Below are 20,504 nucleotides of genomic sequence, written 5' to 3' on the forward strand. Positions count from 1 at the left end.
GTGCTTTCTTAGACTGAGGCAGTTGGTACACAGTGATACTCTGATTCAGAATGTCAGAATTTGCAGGTGTTATAGAATTGACTCTGCTAAACTAAACATTTTAAGGTAAACTGAATTTTTATGTTAAAATACTTAGGTATTTCCAAAGAGCATCTTTATGGACCTTCATTGGTATGAAAATCTAGTAATTCCAGGTTATAAAACTTATAAAACGTCATCATTTGGTATAGACTATAAAAATGTCTAGCTGTTCCCATTAAGCTTGCAGTGATTAAAGATAAGAATGTGTAAAGCTGGTTTGGTCATTATCAATCACAGATATCTTCTTAAAACAGGATTAACATTTCCAGTTTTGATATATATCTTGAAAAGTTTTTTTTGACATTAGCTTCATTTTAGCAGTTCCTGAATGATTTCTAAAGGCTTTAGAAATAATTCACGTTTTGCAAATTTTCTGCTATAGATGTGATTAAAAAGTCAAGTTTCATAGGGAAAGTTCTATATCTTATTTGTAGGGTTTTGGAGGTAATTTGTTCAAATTGTTCCAGTATTCATTGGTTGGCTCATCCTGTATAATAACTATCGTTAAAACAACTTAATTGCTATCTTGGGCTCCTAATGTAGGTTGTAAGCATAAGATGAATTGATATCTGTATATGTGTATTGTGAAGATCTAGAAATTTGGAACCATACTTTACGAAGATTTGACAAATATCTGACATTATTTCAAATTATGATGGAATGGCTTTACAATTGAGCAGAAATAATAATTTTCAGTTAAGCAATGTTTTATGTGTCTACCTACCTACCTATTTATTTATTTATGATAAATTCACATAACAAAAAATTGACCATTTTAGCTGTTTTAAAGTGTACAATTTTGTGGATTTTAGTATAGTCATAATATTGTGCAGCAATCACCACTACCTAATTCCAGAACATTTTCATCATCCTAAAAGAAGCCCCGTAACCATTAAGTAGTTAATCCCCAATGCCCCTACCCCCAGTTCCTAGCAACTACGAATCTACTTTCTGTCTCTATGGAGACATTTCATGTAAATGGAATCATGCAATATGTGGCCTTTTGTGCATGGCTTCTTTCATTTAGCATACAATTTCAAAGCTTACCCACTTTGTAGCATGTACTAGTACTTCATTCCTTTTTATGGCTGAATAATATTCCATTGTATGGATATGCCCCAATTTGTTTATCTTTTCATCCATTGATGGACGTTTGGATTGTTTCCATTTGTTCACTATTATGAATAATGCTGCTATGAATATTCATGAACAGTTTTTTGTGTGAAAGTATATTTTCAATTCTCTTGAGTATGTACCTAGAATTGCAGGGTCATGTGGTAACTTTTAACTTTTGAGGAGCTGCCAAACTGTTTTTCACAGTGCCTTGCACCATTTTACATTCCCACCAGCAATATATTAAGGTTCTAATTTCTCCTGTTTCTTTTTAAATTATAGCCATCCTAGTGGGCGTGAAGTGGTATCTCATTGTGGTTTTGATTTGCATTTCCCTAATGACTAATGATGTTGAGCATTTTTTCATGTGCTTATTGGCCATTGGTATATCTTCTTTGGAGAAGTGTCTATTCACATCCTTTGCCCATTTTGAAAAATGGTTGTTGTTTTTTTGTGGAGCCATAAGAATTTTAAAATATATTCTGGATACTAGATTATTATCATATATATAATTTGCAGTATTTTCTCCTATTCTGTACGTTGTCTTTTCACCTTCTAATAGTATCCTTTGATGCACAAAAGTTTTTAATTTGGATAAAGTCTAATTTATTAGTTTTGTCTTTGGTTACTGTGCTTTTGGTGTCATATCTAAGAAACTATTGCCTAATCCAAGGTCATGGAGATTTATATCTACCTTTCCCAGTCTTATAGTTTTAGTCCTTTAGTTCTTTGATCCATTTTGAGTTAATTTTTGTGTATTATATGAGGTAGGTGTCAAATTCATTATTTTGCATGTGGTTATCCAGTTTTCTCAGTGCTATTTGTTGAAAAGACTATTCTTTCTCCATTAAGTGGTCTTGGCAGCCTTGTCAAAAATCAGTTGACCATAGACGTATGTTTACTTCTGGACTCTCAATTCTGTTCATTGATCTATGTGTCCTTATGCCATATCACACTGTCTTGTATACTGTAGCTTTGTAGTGAGTTTGTATTTGGAAGTGTGAATCTTTGTACTTTGTTCTTTTTCAAGATTGTTTTGGCTATTCTGGGTCCCTTGAATTTCCATATGAAATTTAGGATCAGTTTATCAATTTCTGCAAAAAAAAGCCAGCTGGGATTTTAAAAGAGATTATTTTAAATCTGTAGATAAATTTGGGGAGTATTGCCATCTTAACAATATTAAGTCTTGTGGTACCTGAACATGGGATATCTTTCCATTTCTTTAGGTCTTTCAAAATTTGTTTCCACAGTGTTTTGTAATTTTCTAAGTCTTACACTTCTTTTGTTAAATTTATTTCAACGTATTTTATTCTTTTTCATGCTATTATAAATGGAATTGTTTTCTTAAGTTCATTTTTGGATTGCTCATTATTAGTGTTTAGAAATACAGTTGATTATATATTGATTGTATAGCTGCAAACTTGTTGAACTCTTTATTACCTCTATCAGATTTTTTGTGGTTACCTTAAGATTTTTATATAGAAGATAATGTCATCTGCAAATATAGTTTTGTTCTTCCTTTCCAATCTGGATGCCTTTCATTTCTTTTTCTTGCCTAATTGCCCTGGCCCGAAGCTCTAGTATAATGTTTAAGGTACATAGTTGGCAAAATTAGAGAAAAGCAGGTATATCTAGAGTGAGTTTTCCAAATTTCCTTTTGTTATTTATTCCTAATTTCATTCCATTGTGGTTGGAAAACATACTTCGTATAATTTTAATCTTTTTAAATTTACCGAGACTTGTTTAGTGGTCTAACTTGTGGTCTATCCTGGAGAACATTTCATAGGTGCGCTGGAGAAGAACGCATTATTTTGCTCGTTGGGTGGAATGATCTAAAGATATGGTAGGTTTATTTGCTTTATATTGTTGTTCAAATTTTCTATTTCCTTTGGATCTTCTGTTTAGGTTTTATATCCATTACTGAAAGTAGGGGATTGAAGTCTCCAGCTATTGTTGAATTGTCTATTTCTCCTTTCAGTTCTGTCAGTTTATGCTTCATGTATTTTGGGGCTCTGTCGTTAGGTTTACATATATTTATAATTGTTATATCTTCTTGACGGATTGACCTTTTTATAATGATAAATGTCCTTTCTCATAACAATTTCTGTCCTCAAATATGTTTTTTCTGATATTGTATAGCTACCTCAGCTCTCTTTTGGTTACAGTTTGCATGGAATGTCTTTTCTCATCCTTTGCCTTTTGATTTTGTTGTCATTTGTTTGTTTTGTGTCTTTTCTGAACTAATTTTTTAAAAAATAATTTTAATTTTAAATTAATTTTTAAATTCTGAACGAATATTTTAAAATCTGTATTTGTCATGTGTGACCTCTGAAGTCTTTATTCCGTTAGCTTAATAGTCAGTTAGTCATTGCACAGATTTCCTTAAATGCTCAGAACCAAAAACATCATCCACTTTTTGCAGATGCATCTGTGTGTGTGAGCACACCTTCCGTTGTCAGCCAGGCAGTTTACATCTCTGCTTTAGCCTTAACTTCCTGCTTCTACAGAGCCTCCATATCCGCCGGAGATGAGAACTTTTCAGGTCTTTCCTGAGGATGTGACAGCATGTGTGGGTCTTCTACAGTTTCAGGAATATGTCAAAGCTGTTCAAGCCCCCTATTCCCTAAAGCATCTCATTTCCCAGCCTTCCCTCCAAAGCCTTTGGTTTGGTCCAACTGTTATCCATTGCCTCAAGCAGCATCAACTAAAATATTTGCCTGTAAATGTTTTCAATAAGGCTCCTTTAGCACTGAGTTCTGAGTTAGGCAAGATAAGGCAAGTGGTGTTTTGTTTATTTTTATTTTTTTTTGAACCAGGCTTCCAGGTTGCCACCAGATAGGTCAAAACAAATAATGATAATTCTTTGAGAATGAGGCCAGTTCTGCTTCCTCTGGTACTGATGCCAGAAATGCAGGGTCTTATTTTCTTGGCTACCACAGAGCTGGAGAGCAGGAGGATAGGGGACTAGGGTAGGTTAAAATACCGCAAAGCTCACTATTCTTACTGAAATTCCCTGATTTTTCTTGATTAAGTGCTCCCCTAGTTGCTGCAAGGTTTAGTTTCTCAAATTCCAAGAAAGTTGATTGTGACAGTTTTTTTGCCAGTTTTTTCATTGCTTTTATGGAAGAATGGACTTCGGAGTTCCTTATTCCCCTATTTTTACTGATAACACTTGTGATGTTTCGATTTAACCTACCAAATGAGTTCATAAGATGTGGGGGATAACAATATGCCAAAGTTTTTGTAAGATTTCATAAAGTTTTGTACTTTACTAAATAATACTGAATAACGTACTTTAATCATCAATCTATTTAAATATTCCTTAGTTTTGGAATTTAAGTTCTTTGTACCCTTGAGTTCTTAACCTATTACTTTTTTCCCTTCCAGTTTCTGTATATGTGTATGTGTGGGGGGTGGGGTGGGTAGGAAGGTTATTCTGTGGTTTTTCTACTAGAAGTTTAGCATACCTTTGTGAACTCTTTAGCCAGTTCTATGTTAAATGAAAGTTTAACCCTCCCTACCCCCAAAAAGACTTTTCTTGAGTTTTTATTTGAATTACATCAAATGTATAGCTTAAATTGGGGGAAACTTTGTCTTCACAAATATTTTAAACCTCTCATTTAGGAACTGGTACAATCTTCAGTATTTTTTTTTTTTTTTTGTGAGGAAGATCGGCCCTGAGCTAACATCCATGCTAATGCTCCTCTTTTTGCTGAGGAAGACCGGCTCTGAGCTAACATCTATTACCAATCCTCCTCCTTTTTTTTTTCTTCCCCAAAGCCCCAGTAGATAGTTGTATGTCATAGTTGCACATCCTTCTAGTTGCTGTATGTGGGACGCTGCCTCAGCATGGCCGGAGAAGTGGTGCGTTGGTGTGCACCCGGGATCCGAACCCGGGCCGCCAGTAGCGGAGCGCACACACTTAACTGCTAAGCCACCAGGCCGGCCCCAATCTTCAGTATTTTAATTTTTTTTCCTCCCTCCCCTCTTCCCTTCCTCTGTTGTTTGTTTTCTGAATGTTCCTCTGTAAAATTCTGTAGCAACTTCATTTCTGGTTAAGTTTACTTTCAGGTTGATTTTTCCTTGTTCTTTGTCATGAAAGGGACTTTTTTATCCCATTGTACTTTCCAGTCATTTTATCTTGAGAGGCAAATGCTCGTCCTTTGTAAGTGGGCATAGTTTTATTATGTCAAAAACTTTCATTTAACATAGAACCAGCAATGCTGACATTGGTGCAGAGCAAAGCTTTTGCCATTTAAGACATGCTTTGCCATGAAATAGTTTGATTAAAAGTGCGTATAAGTAATCAACGGAAAATTCTTTTTAAAAGCATCGTTATAAAGGTCTCAGAATTGGTTTATGTAGCTGCATGTTTTTGTGTTGCAATAGTGGTATTATTGTAATGGGCTTTATTTTATTTTTTTATTTTTTTTATTTTTTTGAGAAAGATCAGCCCTGTGTTAACATCTACCAATCCTCTTCTTTTTTTTTTTTTTTCCCCCCTGCTGAGGAAGACTGGCCCTGGGCTAACGTCCGGGCCCATCTTCCTCCACTTTATATGGGACACCGCCACAGCATGGCTTGCGAAGCGGTGCGTCGGTGCACGCCCGGGATCTGAACCAGCAAACCCCGGGCCACCGCAGCAGAGCGTGTGCACTTAACCGCTTGCGCCACAGGGCTGGTCCCTGTAATGGCCTTTTAATGAAAATGAAATGCTTGTAAGTCACTCATTTTGATCAGCTTTCAGTAAATCAACATTTACTTTGCCATCTTAGAAATGACATGTATGCCTCTGTGATGTATCTGCTTTGAAATATTTCTTGTCTTATATGTTGGCTTTTGGACAAAGACACTGTTGACCCATGTATCCATTTTCATTTTTTCCTTCAAACAACTCTAGTTTTGAAGTTAGTTGATAGTTCTGATTTCAAGACTGTTATCTAATCATCTCCCCTCGCCCCTCCCAAGTTCCCTTCTGTGGAGCAAAGTATTATACAAATGTAGCTTGAAGATTATATTCTTGGCTGATTGACATATTCTGACTTAGAAGTGGATGATGGTAGCTCATGACTTGTGTTGTATAACCAGGTAGTAAAATGAGTGTATTCTCAGAAGTGTCATCTTGGAGAGATTGTTAATGTATGGGATCTAATAAACCATCTAATGCACATAACAGAGACAGTGATCAACAAATTAATAAATTAGACCTCTATTCATGCTTAAATTATCAAAGCTAATCATTTAAATGAGATGTTTTATTTTAATTAAAGTTTCTGGTACCATCGTTGATGAGACTGGGAATTTCCTCTAGAGCATTTAGCTCTTCCTTAGTGATTAGCTTTGATAGTACTATTATAAATAGAGCCCTAATTAATTAAGTTGCTGGCCTTTCTCCCGGTTATTTATTTATACATTATACATGTGAAATGGCTTGCTACCCTCATACGTTAGAGAGATATATGCCTTATAAGACAGTGGTAAGCAAATTATGAATTTTTACTTAAACTGATAACCATCTTTAACAATAGAAATTTATACATGAATTTAGTCATTTAGTTTTTCCTTCTTGCTTGAAATTTTAACATTATATTTTGGTATTTAGAAAGAGATATTAGTAGTAGACTTAGAAAATAATGATCATATGTTTAGCAACATAATGATTTCACAATTTAACATGAAGAATATTTATAAATACACAAACATATATGGAGTTGATACTAAATCGAGAAGTAAGGATCTCTGACAGAGTAGAATGAGTGTTTAAGCAATAAATAATGAAATTATTTAAGACCCGAGAACTCTAAAATTAAACCTAAGTGTCCGTCATTGATAGGGTTTCCATCTAGAAGTAAAGGAACATTCTGATTAGCAGGAGATGTATGTGGAAGGAATAGTCTCTTCATTAAAAAAACTGAGAACTGGGCAAAAGTTACAGGAAACAAAAAATGGTCAAGAAATAAGAAGAGAAGGGAAGAAAAGCATAGTGCATATATTTAAACAGTCCAGAGGCCCACAAGACTCAAGTAGGTGGAAATATAAAGGGCATTCTCTGTCAGAAATATTTTTCTTTTGCAGGCAAGGGATCTTTTCCTAAAATTTTTATTTGAGGGCCCTTGTCTTGCAATGGACTTCATAGAAATTTCCCTTTGTGGGAAAAAAAAATCTGAAATTTTAAGTTCATTGCCCAGAATGCTTTTTTGTGTGTGTGTGTGAGGAAGATCAGCCCTGAGCTAACATCCATGCTAATCCTCCTCTTTTTTGCTGAGGAAGACCGGCGCTGAGCTAACATCTGTTGCCAATCTCCTTCCCCTCCCCCCCAAAGCCCCAGTAGATAGTTGTATGTCATAGTTGCACATCTTTCCAGTTGCTGTTTGTGGGACGTGGCCCCAGCATGGCCGGAGAAGCCGTGCGTTGGTGTGCGCCCGGGATCCGAACCCAGGCCGCCAGCAGCGGAACTCGCGCACCCAACCGCTAAGCCGCGGGGCTGGCCCCCGGAATGCTTTTTATTGCAGTTAATTAGCATGCTCTATAGTTTTTTGAATTTAAATAACTTAAATAGGCTTGTATACGTCATAACAGTTAAATTATTTTAGCAAATACATCAAATTGTTGGTGATTGTCAAAGTTGGTGATGGATTATGTTTGGACATTTTAATAATAAAAAGTTAAAATACATTCTCATTGATAAAGACTTTGATTTATTGAAGATTTTAAAATAAAACTTAGAACTTTGGAACTCGTTGAGGCCTTGAAGATCATTTATTGTAACTCCTCCTTTTTAAAGGAAACTGAGGCACTAAGATGTTAAAAGACTTGCAACTTAAGCAGTAAGTAATTAAAGTGGAGTTGAGACTCCTGACTTCCAGTCCTGTGCTGTTTCTGGAGCATCACACTGTTCTTCAGATCTTTATGCCATGAGTAAGGTTTACTCCAGGAAAACGAGAAATGATTGCAATTCTATGAAGTAGATGGGGGCAGGGGAGAGCCAAATTACGTTCTTGGGACCAAAGAATTAAATCTTCAGTTGTATAAAGTTTTCTTTTTTTGAGGTGGGGAGGGATGGTGGTGGAGAAAGTGGCAGATGGTTCATTTTAGAATTCTTGATTCTTAAAAGCTATCCAGTTCTAGCTGCTAAATGTTTGACTGCTCAAATGATTAGAGATCTCAAATACCAGAAAAGTAACTATAAGGAATGTACTTCATTTCTTAACGTTCCTTAAAAATAAAACAAAAATTCTCCAGCATTACCTTGTTTTTTAGAGCTAAAAAATTTATTTAATTATGATAATTATGATTCTTCAGGGAAAATGCAAATAGTTATGAGTTGAAGATAAACTTCTGTGCACTATTTTGTTTCCTACCCAAACTGACATTTTCTCATTGTAAGAGGTGTTGTGGTCTGTAATTGATAATTTGACTGTTTCATATTCAAGAAGAGTAAATAAGAGCCAGCTAGATTCAAGGTAACTCAAAATGTCACAGCAGTGAGTCTCTGACATTGCTCTTAGATGTAATATTGCATTCATTCTAGTATCTCCTCTATTACCTTGTGTTTGGACGTAGGAAAATAATATTGCTTAGTGGTAAAATACTATTTACAAATTCTAAGTGCCCTTGCCTGTGAGATGCTTCAAATGGTACTTTTCTTTATTTAGACCTGAATTGATTTTTTAATGCACTTTGCTACAAATCACGTTCATTTCAGTATACCTTTCATTAAAGAAAAACAATAACAAAAGCCAGGAATAAATGTACTATAGTTTTGGAAATTAAGATAAATTTTTGCTTCTGTTATTATGATTCAATCTTATGAACCTAATGTGACATTAAAGTTGTTTTTAAAATTCTATTGAGATCATGCATTTTATTTTCAAAATAATTATTTTAAAATAATATAAAAGAAATCATGGAGAGTGTTATAATTATCTAGGCAAGAGATATGATGGTGGCTTGGACTATGATGTAGCAGTGGAAATGGTGAGAAGTAAATAAATTCAAAACCTACAGGAATTCCTGGTGGATTAGATGTGCTTTGAAATGAAATGAAATAAAATAAAATAATCTGTTCCTTATTTCCACTAGCCACATTTTAATTCCTCAACAGCCACATGTGGCTAAGGGCAGATACAGGACATCTCCATCGTTACAGAAAGGTCTTTTGGACAGCATTGCTCTAGAGAAAGACTCATATACCCTTCTGCTCTTTGAAATTGTCTTAGATTATTTCTTTGATAATTTCCTACCAGCTCTTTTCTCTGTTTCTTACTTTCTGAAATTTCTGTTGATAAGATGTTAGACTTCCTGGATTCTCCAAATCTTTTTTCCTCTTATATTTTGATATCTTTGTATTTTTTCCTACTTTCTGAAAGCCTTCCTTGATTTTATCTACAAACCCTTCTGTTGCTTTTATATTTGAGCCCTCAAATGTTTAATTTACAAGAGTTCTTTATTCTCAGTTTTTTCCTTTTTCATAACATCTTACTTTTGTTTTTATAAATGCCTTTTCTGAGGAAACCAGTTAAGAGTTTGTTGTTGTTTTGTTTTAGATTTTTAGTAAGAACTAAAACAATATTTTAAAAATATTTTTAAAACATCATTGTTACTTTTTTTCCTAGTCCTCCCTTTTTTCCTGTCTGTTTATCTGTGACCATCTTTTATGCTGGAGACTCCCCTTAAATGTCTGGTAACCCTTGATTATCTGTGTCATTAAAAAGCAACTTGGGAGTTTTGTGTATGTCTCAGGACTTACTGCCTGGCAAGCCTTTCTTTGCGGCCTTTTTCATGCTTGAATCATTCTGGTTGTTGGGGAGGAGTGCAGAGTGGGACCAGGTCTTCCCTGTACAGACCTTCAGTGAATCCCCCCCAATTTTATCCCTTCATCTTCCCTTCACTTTCCATTGTAGCTGGTGTTTCTGAGGCCTGAGCCTCTGTGGAATTCTGCAGGGCAAATTGATTTCTTTCTTGGTTGGGAGCTGTAACTCTATCCTTCTTCCACAGGCACCATTCCTCCATTGAGTCTCCATATGTTCCAGAAATGTGCCCTTTATTGATGGCCAGTCATCTGGTCTTGATTGTTGTAGATCTTTTATATTCATTTATTGTTATTTTAGTAGAGTCTTGGGCCAATCTCCACCACTAACTGAGAATCATGCCTGTTTTTGTTTTTTTTTCCTGAGGAAGATTAGCCCTGAGCTAATATCCGTTGCCAATCCTCCTCTTTTTACTGAGGAAGACTGGCCCTGGGCTAACATCCGTGCCCATCTTCCTCTACTTTATATGTGGGGCGCCTGTCACAGCATGGCTTGATAAGCGGTGCATAGGTCTGTGCCCGGGATCCTAACTTGCAAACCCCCGGCCCCCGAAGTGGAACGCGCAAACCTAACCGCTGTGCCACCAGGCCGGCCCAAGAATCATGCCTTTTAAAAAAATATTGTTTTAGGGCCAGCCCCATGGCTTAGCGGTTAAGTGCGTGCTCCGCTACTGGCGGCCCGGATTCGGATCCCGGGCGTGCACCGACGCACCGCTTCTCCGGCCTTGCTGAGGCCGCATCCCACATACAGCAACTAGAAGGATGTGCAGCTATGACATACAACTATCTACTGGGGCTTTGGGGGTGGGAAAAAAAAAAAAAAGGAGGAGGATTAGCAATAGATGTTAGCTCAGAGCCGGTCTTCCTCAGCAAAAAGAGGAGGATTAGCATGGATGTTAGCTCAGGGCTGATCTTCCTCACAAAAAAATTATTGTTTTATAATTTATCAAGTACTTTTGAATAACTTATATCACATGAACCTATGGACACTACTGTTACAAACTAGTTTGTCCATCACATGTTGCCTGGTTTGCTAATGTTGATTGTTTTTAATCTTACAGTGATACTCCTCTCCTCCCTCCTTTCTAGTTTCTTTCTTTCTAAGTAACTCTGTACCTTTCTACAAAACTATGTGTAGCACATAGCTTTAAACATAACGTGATAACCTCACGGGGAGCTAAACTGAAGTAAGTTAATAGAGCCCAAGAATGTTCAATAGTCAAGAATTTCTTTTTCAAATCTTGGGAAAATTAAATATAAAATTTGGCATTTATATTCAACATTCAGCATTTTAATGCTTTTGTTGAATATTTATTGAGGACTTTTATGTGCTAGGCACTGAATTATATTAGGTGCTGGGGATACACAAGTGAGTAAGATCTAGTTTCTGCTCCAGAATCTTTGCATATTCTTGACATTTTGATTTAGGTCAAGGTTATATTGCCTTTCCTTGGATCACACAAATCCTAAACAAATTCAGGCCTAAAATACATTTTTAGATTGAGAAATACGAGCATCTCCAAAAAATCAATTTTGTTAATGAGCCAATAACCTTCATGTTGTATGAGAATTTATAGTTGACCAAGATGTAAAGCAATGGAATTGAGTGATATTTAGAACATTAAATGTGTATAACTGTGAAAAATTATAAAAACCTAAATGCCCCCGAAATGAGATATGGTTTAACTCAAGAGAGCAGAGACTGATGGTCCAGGTTTGTTTTTTTTTTTTTGCTTCTTCGGTCGTTTTTAGAAAATTAAATTTGACTAGTTTGATCACCAGGCATGTATTCTCTAGTTTATCATAGCATAACTCCATATTGTCTAACTCCTGGTCTGACTTACATATTTAGGTTATAGACCTGGCCCTGTGGGCATTATAATTTGCTACTCCAAGTTTAAATAAGTGAAGAAATAATGAAATGCAACTATTAAATATGATGTCATAAGAGTTTTCATGACATAGAAAGATATCTGTGGTATTTTAGTGAGAAATTACCAAGCTGCATGTAATATGATCTCATTTTAAAGAAATGTTTGTGTTTATATGCATATAGGGAAAGATGCACATAATAACTGGTTTTCGTACTTTGAGTGATGTTAATTTGATCACCGTATATTAGTGATTGGATGATATCAGTCTGATTCATCAGTTTTATTTTGTTTTTATTCTTATTTTTTTCATGAGGAAGATTAGCCCTGAGCTAACACCCATTGCCGATCCTCCTCTTTTTGCTAAGGAAGATTGGCCCTGGGCTAACATCTCTGCCCATCTTCCTCTACTTTATATGTGGGACACCTGCCACAGCATGGCTTGATAAGCGGTGCGGAAGTCTGCACCTGGGATCCGAACCTGCAAACCCCGGGCCACCAAGGTGGAGCGCGTGAACTTAACCACTACACCGGCAGGCTGGCCCCTGATGTGTCAATTTTAAAAGTTCCCAACAACCTTTAGGATTTTAGCAGCTATTGATGATTGTTGCTTAGATCCATTGTTACATTAGAGATGGCAAAATGGCAATTTAAAAATTTTTTCAATTTCTTCTGTATTTATTTTTCTTATGTAAAAGAGATCTTTTCCTCATCGAATATTTGATTACCTAAAATATAGTCCACATAGAAAAGGCAGGATAAATGATTAATTCTTGCTCTTTTTTAGTCAGTTTTCAAAATAATGAGTTGGTGCCTTAGCAGGCCCAAAAGGTGACCACTGAGGCTCCCTCCTCCCGTTTTTCTTTTTGAATGTCATCATGAATTAGGTATCATTATATATTTGAGTTTTCAATTCATTTTAGTCATTCTACTTTTTGACACATTGTTCTATCTTTGGCCAATGGGAGCCCCTTCATGTTGGTGTCTGTATTCTTTTGACATATTGACAGTGATCTTTGGTAGCTTTCTTGCTTTCAGGCATGATAAGATGTCTCTGGCTTATCGTGTACATTTTCTGCCCCTGACCAGGAATTAGTTATTTCTCAGAAAGCTCTGATGGGAGACTACAGGCCAGTGCTAAAGATGCTCATTGCCACTGGTTGTCTCTGTCTTTTCACTGGGCAGAGCTGGGAAATACTTTGTTTTTTGAAAGAGAAAAATAAATCATGAGTTCATACTGATATTTCCAAGTCAAATGAAGGGTTATAGGGTTTTTAATACTTGTATATTTTCTTTTACACTAAAAATTATGGTTCCTAATGAATGACTAACAGAACTACTTATTTGCTTTATCTATATGTTTATACATACACATAGATAGATAGATGTATATGTGTGTATATGTATATATAATAGTTTTATAATAACAATACTAATGCTAGATTAGCAATAAATGCAGTTGAAAATATCTTTGTGGTTCATTTAGTCCTAAGGCTATATCCCATAGATATATTTAGTTAAAATACTGGATTTTAAAGGCATTTGAAATAACTCTTCTGTTTGTGGTTATAGTACCCATTTGACAAACATTTGAGTTTATTTCTATTTGTTTTTTATTTTTTTATTTTATTTTGTTTTTTGTGAGGAAGATCGGCCCTGAGCTAACATCTGCCAATCCTCCTCTCTTTTTGCTGAGGAAGACTGGCCCCAGGCTAACATGTGTGCCCATCTTCCTCCACTTTATATGGGACACTGCCACAGCATGGCTTGACAAGCGGTGTGTCGGTGCGCGCCTGGCATCCAAACCGGCGAACCCCGGGCCGCCGCAGCGGAGCACGCACACTTAACAGCTTACGCCGCTGGGCCGGCCCCTTGTTTTTTATTTTTAAGGATTGCTTTGTTGAAATCTAATTTTGATTTTAAGAAACATTTATTAGTACATAGTCTCAAAGTCCAAATTATAAAACAAGCAATATTCACAGAGGTTAAACTTCGGTTCCTTTTCTCTACCCCTAGCTCATCCCTTCCCTCTATAGATAACCATTATTATTATTTTTTAGTTTATCTGTCCGTTATTTCTTTCTGAAAATATAAACAAATACTTATATGTATGTACATATTCTTCCCTTTCTTAGAGTAAAGGTAACGTATTACACATATTGTTGTGTACCTGGACAGATTGGAGCTCATCCATAGCAGTATGTAGAAATCTTCCTCATTCCTTTTATAGCTACGTAGTACTTTCATTATATAGCTGTACCATAGTTTATTTGTCTGGTGGACATTTGGATTGATTCCAGTCTTTTACTATTACAAGAGGTTATTCAGTCAATAGCTTTATGAGTATTTCAAGAGGATCTCAAAGAGCTTTTGTTTATACAATATTTAAAAACTATCAATAGTTTTTTATACAAGCTATCAATGTTTAAAACTGAAAATTTTAGAATAATTATTAATTCATTTTAAAATTATAATGATAAGCCATTACCTGTTAACATAAATAACATTTTTATAAAAATAACTGTATTTTCCAAAACAAAAATATTTAGCAAGGAGAGTACCATTTTTTCACAGTTTTGCAAATGTGTTGCAGTATGTCATTTTGATTGAGGTATGTGAAGAAAATTCTGTCACACAGATATGTACTTGAAAAGGGGAATTTTAATAGCTTTTTCAGGTAATTGTAGATATTTTCCTTTGATACTATACCAAAATTCAGCAAATGGTAGTTTCTTAAAGATTAGTTGCAATATGGAATCAAAAATTCCACTGCAGTGGCCTTAGTCACAACAAAAAGCTGCAGGAGCCAAAACGCTGAGGGAGGGGAATCATCTCTGTTTGGTGGAATTGTGGTTCCAGGAGGGTGTTGCCAAACCTCGTTACCTTTTATTCTTTCTGTCCTCCTGCCCCTTGGCCCTAGATACCGCACAATTGTAGAGGTGGGTAGTTTCAAGTGAGAAGACTATAAAGGAGAGTCCCAAGGAACTGGAAATTACCAAGAAGATCACGGAGAGGAAGAGCTTAAGAAAGTGACCCTGGGGCCGGCCTGGTGGCGCAAGCGGTTAGGTGCGCGCACTCCGCTGCGGTGGCCCAGCGTTCGCCAGTTGGGATCCCGGGTGGGCACCAGTGCACCACTTGTTAAGCCATGCTGTGGTGGCATCCCATATAAAGTAGAGGAAGATGGGCATGGATGTTAGCTCAGGGCCAGTCTTCCTCAGCAAAAAAGAGGAGGATTGGCAGATGTTAGCTCAGGGCCGATCTTCCTCACACACAAAAAAAGTGACCCTATAGAATTCTTTATAAATTCATGGGCTCAACTCTGACTTATGCATGCATGGATTGGATCCTAATTAGCATAACAAAGTCATTGAGAGCTGAGCTAATTGATAGACCTCTGCCCAGGTCACAGACTGAATCCAGAGTGGCACACACTCAATACAGATCCACATAGCACCACAAAAGCTTTGAAAACTGAACTGACTTTGGAACCATAGCCCACAGAAGGCAAGTTGGAACTTCTAGCCTAAACGTTACCAGATCAATTGCCTGCTAAAACAAAAATATCAACACTCTCCATAGGATTTAAACCCAAAGTCTTATAACTTAATATTTAAAATGTCAAAGATACAATCCAAAATTACTCAGCATATAAGAAATTTTGGAAATCTCAACTCACGCAGGAAAAGACAGTCAACAGATGCCAATGAGGAGATGGCATAGATTTTGGAATTATCTGAAAAACACTTTAAAGCACCTTATTATTAATATGTTCCAAAGAGCAATCACAAATGTTCTTGAAGCAAATGTTAAAAAAAAAAAAGTGTCAGATATAAAAAAAGAACCAAGTGGACATTTTAAAACTGAAAAATGCAACAACCAAAAGTTAAAACTCAGTGGACTCAATAGCAAGATGGAAATGACAGAGGAAAGAGTCAGTGAACTTGAAGATTGATAGAACTTATCCAATATAGACAACAATGAGAACAAAGTTTGAAGGGGAAAAAAGAAGAGAACAGAGCCTCAGAGACCTGTGGGACAAAAATGAAACGCTGAGTGTTCATTTCATCAGAGTCCAAGGAGGAGAAGAGAAAAAGTGTGATGCTGGAAAATAATTTTTGACAAACTAATAGCCGAAAACTTCCCAAGTTTGGTGAAAGACATAAGCCTATAGATTTAAAGAGCAGAGTGAATCCCAAGGAGGATAAACTCAAAGAAATCTACACCTAGACATATTATAATCAAATGGCTGAAAACTAAGAAAAATAATCTTGAAAGCAGCCAGAGAAAAGCAGCACATCTCATTAGAGAACAGTGATTCAAATGACTGAATATTTCTCCTCAGAAACCATGGAGACCAGAAGAAAGTGACAAAAATATTTTTAAAGTACTGAAAGAAAAGAACTGGTAAGCCAGAAATATATAGGCAGCAAGACTATCCTTCAGGAATGAAGGTACGTTCTCTGATGAAGGAAAACTAAGAGAATTTGTAGCCAGCAGACCTCGTCTGAAAGAATTGTTAAAGAAAGTTCTTCAGAAGAAGGTTCTTCCTTCTGATACCAGAAGGAAACCTGACATATCAGCAATGAGGGTTGAACAACAGATACAGTAAATATCTGGATAAATAAACTATTCTCCTTGAATTCCATAAAAATTGTTTGACAGTTGAGAGAAAAATATATATAACATTGTCTGATTGTTTTTCAGTGTATATAGGTGTAGTATATAAAACAACTATAGCATAAAGGAGGAAAGGTAAAGGACCTAAGATGGTGGTAAGGTTTCTACATCCTAATTGAAGTGATAAAATATAGATTCTAAGTAGACTGTAGAATGTTAATTATGTATTATTCCATTATCCCTAGAACAACTACTAAAAAACTTATACAAAAAGATATAGTCAGAATCACAATAGAAAAATTAAAATGGAATTCCATTAAAATGGAATACTAAAACATGTTCAGATAACTCAAAAGAAGGCAGGAAAGGGGAAACAAAGAAACATAAAACAGAGGAAACAAACAGAAAACAAATCATAAGACAATTGAGTTAAATCCAAGCATGAGTAATTATGTTATATACATAATCTAAACATACCAATTAAAAGTCAGAGATTGTCAGAACGGGTTTTTAGAATAGTCCTAAGTATATGCTATCTACAAGAAACATTTCAAATGTAATGATATAGGCAGTTAAAAGCAAAAGGATGGAAAAAGATATACCATACAAAGACTAATCAAAAGAAAGTCAGAGTAGCTATATTAGTATCAAAGTAGACTTCAGAGCAAAGAAAATTACTGGGGACATTAGATATTGATAAAAGGGTCAGTTCATTAAAGGGCATAACAATTCTAAATGTGTATGCATCTAACAACAGAGCTTCAAAATAGATGAAGCAAAAACTAGGAGTAATAGACAAATCCACAGTTATAGTTTGAGACTTCAACACTCCTCTCTCAGTATTTAATAGATCTAGTAGACAGAAAATCAGCCAGGATATAGAAGAAACTGAACAACATCATTAACCAACTGAATTTAGTTGACATTTATAGAACACTGCAACCAACAACAGCATAATACACAATCCTTCCAAGTGCACGTGTAACATTCACCAACAAAATAATGTTACCTTACCATAATATGGAATAAGGAATGCATAACTGAAGGATAACAACAAAATCTCCAAAACTTGGAAGTTAAACGGCACATATCTAAATAGTTCATGGATTAAAGAGGAAGTCTCAGGGAAATTAGAAATTTTTGAACTGAATGAAAATATAAAATGCCCAAATTTGTGTGATGCAGCTAAAGCAATGCCAGAGGGAATTTTATAGCATTAAATGCTTATATTAGAAAAGAAGAAAGGTCTCAGATCAATAATCTAAGTTTCTATCCTAAGAAATTAGAAAAGGAAGAGTAAAATAAATTAAAATCAAGCAGAAGGAAGGAAATAATAAAGATGAGAGCAGAATTCAATAAAAATGAAAACAGAAAAATCATGACACCCAAAGCCCGTTCTTTGCAAAGATCAATAAAATTGATAAACCTTTAGCAAGATTGACAAAGAAAAGAAGACACAAACTATCAGCATCAGGATTGAAAGAGGAGATATCACTACAGGCCCAGTAGACATTAAAAGGATTATAATAAGGAAATAGTGTGAACAACTCTGTGCATGTAAATTCAACAACTTAGATAACATGGACCACTTCTTTGAACGCCACAAACTACAAAAACTCAAGAGGAAATAGATGGCATGTGAATAGTCTTATAACTGTTAAAGAAATTGAATTTGTAGTTTAAAAACCTTTCACAGAAGAGATCTTCAGGCCCAGATGGTTCACTACTGAATTCCTCCAAACATGTAAAAGAAATACCACCAATTTACACCATCTCTTTCAGAGAATGGAAGAGAAGGGAACACTTCTCAACTTACTGTATATGGCCAGCATTACTCAGATACCAAAACTAGACAAAGACAGTACAAAAAAGAGAAAACTACAGACTGATATCTGTGGACATCAATGCAAATGCAACAAAACATGAGCAAATTGAATTCAGCCATATATAAAAAAAGAATAATACCCTATGACCATATCAAGGCTTATTCCCAGAATGCAAGGCTTGTTCAGTATTTGAAAATAAATCAGTGTAATCCACCATACTAATAGTGTAAGGACAAAAATCACATAGTTATGTCAATAGATACCAAAAAACCCACACACATTTGACAAAACACAATATCCACTCATAAAAACCCTTGGCAAATTAGAACTAGAAGGGGACTTCTTCAGCCTGTTAAAGGGCACCTATAAAATTCGTACAGCTACCATCATACTTAATGGTAGAGCCTGAATGCTTTCTCTCCAGGATTAGAAACAAGGTAAGATGTCCACTCTCAGCACTCCTATTCAACATTATACTGGAAGTCTTAGCCGGTGCAGTACAGCAAGAAAAAGAAAGAAAAGGCATAAAGATTGGAAAGGAAGACATAAAACTCTCTCTATTCACAGATGACGTGATTGTCAATGTAGAAAAACCCAAGGAATCTACCCAGAAAACAAACCAACAAAAATCCTATGGCTAATGTGAATTTAGCAAGGTTTCAGGATATAAGGTTAACACACACAAATCAATCTCACTTCTATATATTAGCAGTGTACAACTGGAAACCAAAATGTAAAAGCCAATACCAGTACAATAACTCAAAGAAAAATGAAATACTTAGGTGTAAATCTAACAAAACCTGTACAGGATCTGTATGCTGAAAACTACAAAACTGCTAAAATGTGATTTATTTGATACATAAACCATTTTATTTAGTTGTCATCAAGATTTCTCTGCCTGTACTCAAATTACCTTTGAGAACAGGTTCCAAAGTAGCAAATCATATATTCACGCATTTACCTTCATCATGAAATAGATGTACATATATATATATGTATATATGTGTAAGCTTTATATATATATAAAATCTTAAACATGTTTATCTGATTTTAAGAACATTAAAACAATTTCAAGTTTGGGTTCTTTTTCTAACATAAAGGATCAATCATATTCATAATGTGATTTGAAACTGAATTTCATATTTCATCTACACATTCATCTTGTCAATATCTGCTTAGGAGCTGTTATAAATAAGTTACACAATACTTCCACAAGTCCTGCTGTGCGTGTCAACTGTGTGATGTTTTTGGATTTCAGTTTAGAAGATACAAATGATACACGTTTTCTAAACAGTTTAATTGAGTATTGTCTCCTTTTATATCAGTCTTCTGTTGCTTTCTGATTTTCCTCATTTAAGCTTTCAGGTTCATATCTCTATTATTACAAAAAGATGTTTGTTTAGTACTACCAGTGTATGTATGTTCAGTATTTAATGAAACATGGCTTATAAAGTTAATGCCTGAAACTCATGTGTATATTTAGTGTTCTGTATCACCAGGAGATTTGATTATTATAACCTGTTCTTTCTGAGGCCATAACAGACATTAGTTTTGTACTTTAGTGTTCATACATAAAGACCTTAGAATGTGATCTCCTACAGATTGTGACTGAGCTAAACACTCAGGGCATGGTAATAGAAAGATCCACTTCATTTTGATTCTAAGAGCTAATCACTTTCGTAACAAACCTTGATAAAAAAGACATGCTGGACCAGCTGTTGTGATCAGTCATTCAGGGATTGCCCAGCCGTAGAGAACATAAAGCAGTTTAGAAAGGTTGGTGATTCTACTCAAGACCATAATTTAATGACCTTAGACAAAGAAATTTCAAATGTGCTGATTAAATTCACAGTTGACACTAAATTAGGATGGTTAATATTCTAGAAAACCAGAATAAAATTTAGAATGATCTTGACCATTGGAAAAAACTGCCTTTAAAGCAGAGTAAAATTAAAGATGAATTTAGATGTTATACTTAGAGACAGAAGAATAAAAATATATGAGAAAAGGGATTAACTAGATGGAAGTATTATCTCTTGCCTTCCTCATCCAGTAGCTAAAACTTTGGAAATGCAGAACTGACCTGGACACTCATCATTTAATAGTGGGAGAATTGCTCCCCTCCCACCCTTTCCTGCCTTTCTGCACAAGGGCAGCCAGTCCAGACCCATTCCCGTCCCTGGTTTG

General features: G+C 35.5%; 1 protein-coding gene across 10 annotated transcripts in view; it reads left to right on the forward strand.

Moving 5' to 3' along the window:
* Nucleotides 1-20,504, forward strand: part of HELZ (helicase with zinc finger) — a 154,767-nt gene that overhangs the window by 127,138 nt on the left and 7,125 nt on the right. The gene's annotated exons all lie outside the window — the stretch shown is intronic.

The sequence above is a fragment of the Ceratotherium simum genome, chromosome 16 (assembly GCF_057802395.1).
Source record: "Ceratotherium simum simum isolate JZ-2026a chromosome 16, ASM5780239v1, whole genome shotgun sequence".
In the NCBI taxonomy this organism is placed as follows: domain Eukaryota; kingdom Metazoa; phylum Chordata; class Mammalia; order Perissodactyla; family Rhinocerotidae; genus Ceratotherium; species Ceratotherium simum.